Raw genomic sequence first — 11,047 nt, 5'->3', positions numbered from 1 at the left:
CAAGTTTTTAACCCTTGGATGAAAAATTATAGGGTTAGGATGATATTAGTTAGTTAGAGTTAAGTGGTCCCCCTAGGGTTGAGTGGTCCCCACTGGGTTATAGTATTTAATCCAATGGTTAGGAATGACAAAAAGAGTTGATCCAAAGGCTAAAAAATTGATAGCAACAATGGAATTTTGCTACTAATAGTAGCCCAGTCTAACTCTATATATATATATATATATATATATATAATAGAATGATCCTAATTGATTGTATTTAAATTAAAGATAAGTAATGCTTTTAAATTAGAAAATAAGTATTGTTTTGGATGCTGTATAAAGATCTCTCGCAAAATATCACCCTTCACCTACTTACCTTAAACATGTGAATGAATGGCAGCGGACGAGTGTGTATATCTAATTCTTTAATTCGATAGATGTGATATATTTGCATATACCCTTCAAAAGTTGAACCTTCCTGCAAAGGGGAATAGCGCCATTGGGGGGGTGTTGAAGTTGGTCTTTATTGCGCATTCATGTCTGGCGTATATGAACATCTTGATTTTTCAGGGTTGTGTGTCATTAATAATATGATCAGCATATAAATGGAAGTCCAATTTTCGCTGGGTAGATATTGTGTAATTCTGCTGGGTTATTAAAGTAATATATCTACTTATCTATGTTGCAGTGACTCACTACCTGTTATCAATCGTGCCGGTTGGAGTTTGTGATGAAGCAATTTGACGGCAACATCTACCGTGTCGTGCATTGGGTAATTTTCAGGTTTCAACTGAACAAAATAAGATACTATACTATTATGGCGTACTAAAAAGATCATGGCTATTTGCATTGGTACAATATAGTTTGTTAATTTCACAGAGATCATGTCGAGTTAATCCCCGAGAGCAGAAAGGATGCACAGTTTGCTCTCGCAGCGCTGATGGAAATCCCATCGCAGTATAAACCAGCAATGGATCTCCAACTTCTTGGGAATGAATTTTGTAATTTTCATTAACATACCATTTTCTCGAAGAACTAATTTGGCGGGTAAGGTTTATTAATTAATCTCTTGATTTATTGCAGTAAACGAACGGGAATGCAAGAAAGGTTTAATTTGTCTACCTCCACCAATTAAGTGCCAGGGTTTTGGATGTTTAGATTCAAAAAATTTACATATCCAAACAGCCATGAACAAGGAGTTAAAAAAAAAACAAAAAAAAAAGCCTCCGCCCCTGCTGAGAGTTCGCTAGTAGATGTAGATGAACGCAGGTATGTATGTATAAATTCATATCTGACATGGTGCCTCATTATGTGCTTTTTAGATGGGTATACACTATATACACAGGAGCGGTTAGTGAGTTTCCTTGGATTCATGATTCATCTTTTATTTTTATTATTAATTATTACTTTTAATAAGAGATGATTCTGGGCCGGGGCACCAGTTTCCTCCTGCAAACTTTTTTATAAAACAACTCTTTAGAATTTTAAAATTTGTAAAATAATCTTATCAAAATTATATTTGTAAAACTAATCCTCCTCTCGTCAAGTAGGCGTGGGGGCGGATGAAGATGGTGAATCGTTCACTGCCTTCTTAATTTTTCACAAAGTTGGTGAATTATTCATCGTCATTCGCTTATTTACTATTTCTTTTTATATTACATGTATATAATTCTAACAACCATATTAAAAATTTTAATAAATCATATATAATTTTAACAACCTGAAAATCCTAATAATCTATCCATACAATTTCATATAATCTTAACAGTCTGAAAATTCTAAAAATCTATGCATATAATTTTATATAATCTTAACAGTCTAAAAATTCTAATAATTTATCCATATAATCTTAATAATCAAATAAAAATTCTAATGAGTCACATATAATCCTAACAACTTTATTTTTTTCTATTTCCTATATAATACACGCATAATTTTAATAAATACGGCGAACGATTCACCGTGTTTAAAAGAAATAAGAAAAAAAGAAAAAGGGAGAAAGCTTTTAAAAGAAATTGGAGAATGCAGGGAATGATTCATCGCTTCTTGAAAAATAATCTAAAGAGTTAGTTTGCCAAATATAAATTTGGCAGAATTATTTCACAAATTATAAAATTTTAAAAAATTATTTTATAAAAAAAGGTCCCCTCCTGCCCTTGGATCTTATAATAGTGATGTGCGCGTGGCTTTTAGTCGTCTTTTCCCGGCAGTACAAGGGAACTATGAGAAATTCCAAAAAATGACTTGACATTTATTTTAAAGAAATTTCCTGCTATTGACTTGGAATCAACCTTTGACATTTATTTTAAAGAAATTTCCTGCTATGGACTTGGAATCAACCTTCGGAACGTGTGGTGCTGGTTCCCGGTTGTTGCAAAAAAATCAGAGTTTATTTTCATAAAAAAGAAAAATTAGATTGTAAACAGATTTATGAACTTATTATCATTTTATTACACGCGCGCACACGATGAATGGACCTCAAAAGTAATACTTAATTTTCTCAGGACCTCAAAAGTAATTTTTTATTTTTCTTCTTATTAGCAGACATGTCCGATCTGCCTGTGCCAAACGAAGGATCCTGCTTTTGGGTGCAGGCATCAGGTATGAATACCTTTTCGATTACTCTCTCTTTTTTTTTTTTCTTTTTTTTTTAAATTTCTATAATACTTTGGGATTGCGGAAAAATTGCGTTACGTGCGGTGAGAAAGTACGTTGAAAAAATATCCTGTTTGTTTCCGTAGATAATATTGCATTCCGCATATCTCGACGAGTCGGTTACGATATATTTTTTGCGATTCCATCGGAAAACGCAGAAACATATTCCTATATACTTTTTCCTCAACTCCATTTTATCTAATAACGTTAGATAGATCTTAATACCAAACTAAGCCTAAGAAGTTTTGTAATACTTCACCCACTAGCAATGTTTTCCTCCGCCGACTTGTGCGAAAAAGTTTAGGTATCCGCCCAATTTGCGTTGCGACTAAGATTTTGGCTTTATAAAATGACCCTTCAAAATTTGAAAATTTGAAAAATAATTCTGTCAAAATTTTATTTGAAAAAATAATTCTTCTTTCGTCACGTGGGCATCACGTCGGAATTTTTCTATGATATAATGAAGGTGGTGAATCACCGCCTTTAATGTAAAATACTGTAAACCTATCAAAATTTGTCTAAGTTCTAAAGTAAAATTTGTCTAAGTTCTAAAGTAAAATTTGATAGGATCATTTTTTTAATTTCAAAATTTTGAAGGATCATTTTATAAAAAAGTCCTCTCATTGGCTAAGGTGGGGGCCTACCACCTCTTTATCGAAATCCATATTTTGTTTATTTCATGTTTTTTTTACATTGTGGTTTGTGCTTTAATTACATAAAAAAAAGTCTTTTACCAAGCAATGGTCCAGCTATAAGTATCGTGTTTTACACTTTATTTGCATAAATATTTTTTCCGAATCTTTGTGGTGTTGTCATTTAAGATTTCTCAATAATTTTTATGAATTTTTATTTTTATTTTTATTGTTTTTAAGTTTGAGTACTACTTTCGATGAATCTTTCCATTATTAAAAGGTTTGCAGTACTAGTACCTCAGTTTGATAATTACAGAAAAGGCCCTGAAAGAATTAAAAAACACTCTAAAAATCGTTTTAAGCTTAAACTGATAGCTCTTTATTGATATGTATGTAAGAAAACAATAAAAATAAATATATCAAAATTCAGTATTATAAAGTAAAATAAAATAACTTATAGAGCGTCATAAAGAAGTAATTTTTGATCAATTTACCGAAGCGAAAATTTCCATTATAATCTAAACGTCACCAACTGCACTCGGATAATTTAGTTTTTCTTCCTATTTCAGACACTCTCCTGTATGATGTGAAACAGATGATAATTTTTTATCCGAATGCACATGAGAAAATGACAGAACCAATACCCTCTTTGTATAGCATTCAGATCGACTTTCCATTAAAATCTTATTAAAGTTTTATTTAATTTAAATAGATATAAAATGGATAAGATATATTATATCAAATAGTTCTATATTTGATATAATTGGTCTTATTTATAATAGGGATAACTTCAAAAAATTCCTCTGTGGTTTCGCACTTTCTCACTTTAGTACCCTATGATTTAAAGTGTATCAATTTGCACCTGTGGTTTCGTTTTTCTCTTTTTATTATCAATTTTATTATTATTTTTTTCTTAAATCAGTGACAAAGTTAAAATTAAAGAGTACTAAAGTAAATATTCGATAAATCTATATGTGTATCTGAAGTTTTTTTTTTTTGTACATAATTTAATAAAATATTAAGAAAAAAGTTGCCGAAAAGATAAAAATAAAACTACAGGGGGGGTAATTGATACTTTTTGAAGTTTTTCCTTTATAATAAAAAATCTAAATTTAAATGACTAGTTGGGCCGTATTTTTTAAAATTCTAGTACAAATTTCTTTCTTAGCAGGATATGTTTAAACATTGTCATGGCTAAAAGAGCCATGAAGAATATATAGTAGGTGAACATTGCTTTGGAGACCATTGACGCAATGAAGACCAAAAGCCCTGGAGACTTTGACTCGCAACAAGCATTTGATAACTTAATTTCTCCCTCTGCTAATTAATCTTTTTGTCTATATATAGCGACCATTCCTTTCCACCAAGAGTTCATCTAATTATTATTGAAGGGAGCCCAATCCTTTAAACTAACAAGCTCTGATGCATTGAGCTTCATCTCGAATGGCAACGAAGGTAATTAATCTAATCTCATTACATATATTATTATTATCATCACTGTTTGTACGCTTATATGCTGTTCGTGAGACGATAGGGACCGTTCATCTATTATTGTCATCACTGTTTGTACGCTTATATGTTGTTCGTGATATAATAGGGACCCGTTCATCTATTATTATTATCATCACTTGTTGTACGCTTGTATGCTGTGAGATAGGGACCGTTCATCTAAATTATTATTGAAGGGAGCCCAATCCTTTAAACTAATTAACAAGCACATTGAGCTTCATCTCAAATGGCAACAAAGGTAATTAATCTAATCTCATTACAAAAATGCTTTTATTATCATTGTTTGTACGCTTAAATATGGTGTTCGTGAGATAGGAATCACTAGTTAGTGTATATATATTGTTTATAGAATTGAACTACTATATTTTTGAAAGCACTAACTTTCAACTTTTATGTCATTAGATTCTTACTATTATTATACTTTTGAAAGCACCAGTTTTGAACTTTTGGGTTATTAGATTCTTACTATTATATTTTTTAAACCACCTAGTAATTCCACATAGTGTTTAATTATATAATTAATTTTAAAGCAACAGCAACGGTGATAGTCCTTCTCGTACTGTATGAAGAGCGTTCACTTTCGATTGCTAAATTAAGGTATAAGCAAGGACATTTTTGTATTTGATGCAGCAAAAGATAGAGATGAAGATTCAGATGGGTTGCAGAAACGGTCAAAGAAAGGCCATGACGTGATTGCTGCAGAAAAAGATGGTCGGTCTTCAAGGATCTTTTAAATTATGCGTATAGTACTACATACGATGAATTCTAATGAAAAATTGGCGAGCCGCACGTTTTTAATTCATGTTTCAATACTACCTCTTTCTAATGCGTCAGCAGCATCTGCTACGTCAATATCCATATATACAATATTCATATATATATATATATATATATAGAGAGAGAGAGAGAGTATGACTACTATATTCTTATAAGTATAGATTTTTTTGTATTCATAAGTTTTCGACTATTGGATGAAAAAAAATATGATTAGGATGATAGTAGTCCCTAGTTATGATGATAATGATGTTTTTAAAATTACGTGGGTAGTTGGTTGAATAGTATAATATAATGAATGAAAATAATAAAAAGAATAGATCTAACGGTTGAAAATTTTTAAGTACAAAGAGTTTGTACTCATAAGAGGAGTAGGTCTTGTATGCTATTAGGAGCACGGAAGCCTCCATGCTCCTAAGCTGTTTTTGATGATGGAGCTTCCGAATCGATGATCGGTTCTGTTAGACTTGATCTAGCGTATTTGAAGTATCTAGAAAATAAATTTTGTAATTTTTCGATATCATTTATCTAGCGATCGAAAAGGTTCAAAATCAACGGCTGAAAATAAAAATCTAACAAAAAGTGGTAATATAGCACTAAAATTTTCGATCAGAGACATTGATCTTGCTGTAAATAGTATAAAGAATTTTTTATCAAAATTTCATATGATTTGAATACTTCTATACCGTTAAACTTGTAAACGATATACATCAATCATTAAAAATTGTTGATTTTAAACCCTTTCGATTACTAAATAAATGATATCAAAAAATCGTAAAATTTATTTTCTAGATACTTCAAGTATGCTAGATCAAGTTTAACGGAGCCGATCGTCGATTCGAAAACTGTATCATCAAAAACGGCTTAGAAGCACGGAGGCCTTCATGCTCCTAATAGCACACAAGATCGACTCCTTATAAGAGTATAGTAGCCAAACTCTCTCTCTCTATATATATTTTCATTAATCTTTACTAAGACAAACATGCAAATAGTTCTCAAATAATTGTGATAGGTATTCGGTGTTTAAGAAAAGAATACAAAAATACAAACTTATTCATAACACAGTATTATTTCACCACAGTGAAGGTGATTTCAATCTACTAATTAACACAAAATTGGAAAAAAAAATTGTAATAATGTAAGATTATTTCTACTAAATTCATTAAATTTATAACTATAGTTTTTTTAAAACCATCTTTTATATATTAGCCAAATAAATATAGGCAACATCTAATAACTTTAACTATAGTATGTATGATTTTTGAACTTATTACAGGTATTGACTCGATTACAGTAGATGGAGATAAGCTAGTGGTCACCGGAGTCGGAGTAGATTTGGTCAAATTAGTCAAATCGTTACGGAAAAAAAACATAGGGTGCACATAAATAGTTATGGATTTCGGAGGTGAAGAGAGATAATAAAGAGAAATGGAAGGATGCGAAGAAAGAAGACAAGCCACCGACCGACAATGTACCGACAATTTCATATTCGTATTCGTATTCGCATTTGCCGCCGATGTATTATGTGATGTGCGATGCGCCGGCCCCAGATCGATCATCCTTGCTCCATCATGTGATTCTGTGGTTTTTTGGTGTGGCTCTTATCATGCATTAGAGATGTCATTAATGCATGTGCATGCTTCTTAATTGAGAGTTTTAATGCAGATAGTTAGTGCATAATGAGTGAGAATAAAACTCTTTCATTATTGCTTATTGAAGAGAGAGAGAGAGGGAGAGAGAGAGAGAGAGAGAGATAGATGAACTAAATAAAAATATTCAGGAATTGTTCGCTCTATGCTTTTTTTTTTCTTTTTTTCTTTTTTTCTTTTTTTGAGAGAGAGAGTGGAGTCTAATAATCTACAACTCATGAATGGCCTAGAACTAACTAAAAGAATAATATGAATGTTCAAAATATTTGGCTTTATACTTGAGGGCGTTTGTTTCAAGATTTGTAATATTTCAAAAAATTTTAAATTTTTCATTAAAATACTTTTAGATTATTATCATTCAATTCAAATTAGATAGTTGGAAAAAAAATATTAATAAAATAATAAAATTATGGTAAATTTCTAGCAGGGATACTACATTTTTCATGTTTTAGGAGATATTTTCAATTTCCTACTTAATGAAAATAATTATGAGTTCATTAATTAATAAAAAAATATTAGTTCTAGTAGCTTGATAAGTTAATTAGTAGTCTATTTATAGCATTTCCATCAAGTGGCTCAATAAGTTAATATCAAACTTGTCATTCAAATATAAAATATATAATAATATTTTTCGTAATATTATAAACCTTGAATCCAACAGTCCTTTAGTGCCCTAGATGCTAGCTTATTCTTTTAAACAATTGTTCTAATGAAAAAAAAAAAAATTAAAACTATGAAAAATTATAATTATTCACTCCAAAAGTGGAGATGTAGATCGTACACACCATCTTGGGATGGGTTCACAAAGAATTAAATAATTCTTAATAACAAAATGATGTGACAAGTTTGGTGGCTCTAGAATGAAGAGAATATAAGATATATAACGAGTTGAGCTAGAATACTATCGATAGTAAATCGGTATTTTTGCCACCCATTTATTTTCGATGATGGAGCCTCCAAATCGATGATCGGCATCGTCGAACATGATCTATACGACTTGAATTGTTTAGAAATCAAATTTCAAATCTTTTCGACATCATTTGCCGAATGATCAAAGGATTTTAAAATTTGTAATTTTAATAGTCGATATGAGGCGTTTTCTCTTTTAACAGCATAAAAATATCTAAATCAATTGAATTTTTGTTAGAAAATTCTTTAAACTATTTAAAACAAGATCTATACTCTTGATCTTGATTACAAGACTCCTATCATCATTTTTTTAAAAATATTCATTTTCAGCCATTCATTTTTGTGTCCACTCGATGGATAAGAGAACAATATCGAAAATGTATGAAATTTGATTTCTAAATACTTCAAATGGTATAGATAATATTCAACGGTGCCGATCATCGATTTAGAGGCTCCATCATCGAAAATAAATGGGTGGCAAAAGTGCCGATTTGTTATCAATAGCATTCTAGCTCACCTTTTGAGTGTATCAGTAACATGAATTACTCCTCAAATACATTCCATTCTCTAGCAGCAAACTAGACTTTACTTCATAGTGACCCTCTCAACTTTCAATTCATATCAAACTAATTAAAATTTTATTTGATAAGCAACATATAATTTATTAAATTCAATAATTTTATTAGTTTCTTAGCAGATAAAATAGAAATATTAATTCCATTGCTGAATCACTATCTAAGTTTTTAGTTTTGATGAAACTCCTAATTAAATAACTGAAATAACTTTAATCAAAATAATATCAAGTTGAAGATACATTAATATAAAGGGTTAATTTTATACAAGTTTCTACAAATATAGTGAATGACAAATATATTCCTATAAAGTTCAGTTTTCATATGTTGTCCTTATAAAAATTCTGATGTTTTCAAATATATTTCTGCCGTTAGAATCCGTTAAAAAATTTTAGTTAATTAACCATAGGTTAAATATTTAGCTCTGGTTAGTTTTTGATATTTTTACTACTTTATATTATACTGTTATAGCTTTTGGAGGGATATAATTGTAATGACAAAATTGAAAATATAAATAGTTCTTTAACGATAACAAACAAGAGGATATATTTGAAAACCATAGAACTTTTGTAGGGACAATATATGAAAGTTGAACTTTGTAGAAATATATTTGTCATTCATTATATTTGGTGCAGGGATCTGTATGAAATTAACCCTAATATAAAAATACCCTATAGTTAAGGGTTCCCATTACATTTTTACTTTTAAAAATATATATGTACTTTTTTTTTTTTTCTTTTTGAGAGATAGGTAGCATGTTATCCGCTTTGTTTATTTCATTTAAAAATAAACTTAGTTGAAAATGTGAATCAACTAGGATTCAAACTCGGGGCCTCGGGTACCAATCACCAAGCCCTTTTCCACTTGCACTAGGCGACTTACCCTATAATTAGGTTTTTTTTTTATTTTTTTTATTTTTTGAGACCTTGTTGTCTCAGATTGTGTTAAAAAAAAAGTACTAAAATCTCGAGTTCTTTATATTCTCAATTATAATTTCTTTTCCACAGGACGCAGGTTTTAAGTGAAAGTTTTTGTTCTAGTGCATGTACGTAGATGTCGATAGATTAGGTTTCGTTAACGTCACTTTATTAGTGCATTAAAGAGAGCTTAGTGAAATTAGTTTGGAAAAAAAAAAAAGTTAGGTTGAAATAAGAAATCAAAATTTGAAAACCATATTAAATTAAAGGCTCCTAACTTTAATTAGTAGATGACGAAATCCAAACACATTACCTGTCATGCGCTCAAACAAAGAAAAAACGAATAAAAGAGAAAAAAACAAACATAAATTGAACCCTAATATTCTTGACCTCACACTTGACTCCAACAGTAGCTAGTTAATTAGAGGGGCATTAATAAAGAGAATTGGACCACTTCGTTTCCTAAACCATGCATGGACTAGAGCAAGCAACAAAACAATCAATTAATTTAGCTTATAATATAGAAAAAAAAAAAGAATTGTTAATATCCTGTACCCTTTCCTAATCTCTCCCTATAAATATATCCATTCCTATCCACAGACAATTCACTAGGAGTAGTCCATTCCATTGCATGTGTTAGAGATTTAGTCATCCTCTTCATCTATGGCAATAAAGGTAATTAATTCTCTCATCATAAGCTCAAAAATTCAATCATCTTTTTCATATGTTATGACCTTCAATAAAATGCTCTTTTGAGTTTCATGCTTAAACATTGGGTTGAGCTAGCTTGAAATAGTAAATATGTATATACGGAGCTTATGATCAGAGCTACATATGATTCATTTTGATCCATCAACTATATATCTAACATTTAAAATAAAATTGTCAATTTGAGTTAATTCATTCAATTTGGATTAATTCATTCAATTTGAGTCATTTGATAGCGCTTTCCAAATTAAAGAGCACAGAACGCTCAAAATTTGTAACAAAATGGCCATCAAAATTGCTCAAAACACAAGAATTAAATGGTTAGTTTGATCAAGCGAAACATAGTCTCCGGAAAAGTTCTGTATATATGTTTTCAATTTACAGTTGATAATTGCTAATTTATTTTTGTGTTGAATAATATAATTACTATATGTTGTAATGTCAATAATAAAAGATAAGTAAATTGAGTTGAAAAATTGAGTAATATGTGATGCAGCAAAAGATGGAGATTAAGGTGCAAGTGGAGTGCAAAAACGTGAGGCGGTGTGCCATGAAAATTGCTTCACTAACAGATGGTAATTGGTGCCCCCAGTAATTAACTACTTTTTTACACCTTATATTTGGTATTATTTTCAGAGAGAGAGAGAGAGAGGAGGGGAAGCATATGTTGTCCATGCATTTCATTCTGTTTAAAAATATATATGTACTTTTTTTTTTTTTCTTTTTGAGAGATAGGTAGC

General features: G+C 30.3%; 1 long non-coding RNA gene across 7 annotated transcripts; it reads left to right on the top strand.

Annotated features, from left to right (window-relative positions):
* LOC109725185 lies at positions 1,077–7,293 on the top strand. Of its 7 annotated transcripts, none has more exons than XR_002220211.1 (4): positions 1,077–1,251; positions 2,527–2,583; positions 4,617–5,016; positions 5,409–5,580. It is a non-coding gene; the product is annotated as an uncharacterized LOC109725185 (long non-coding RNA). The 7 variants fall into 7 exon arrangements; XR_002220216.1 differs by having other exon boundaries at positions 2,524–2,583; XR_002220214.1 differs by lacking the exon at positions 1,077–1,251 and adding an exon at positions 6,829–7,293 and having other exon boundaries at positions 2,247–2,583; positions 5,409–5,489.

Source organism: Ananas comosus, linkage group 2 (genome assembly GCF_001540865.1).
Source record: "Ananas comosus cultivar F153 linkage group 2, ASM154086v1, whole genome shotgun sequence".
Taxonomy (NCBI): Eukaryota; Viridiplantae; Streptophyta; class Magnoliopsida; order Poales; family Bromeliaceae; genus Ananas; species Ananas comosus.
The sequence above is the reverse complement of the archived record's forward strand: the minus strand, read 5'-3'. Positions and strand labels throughout refer to the sequence as shown.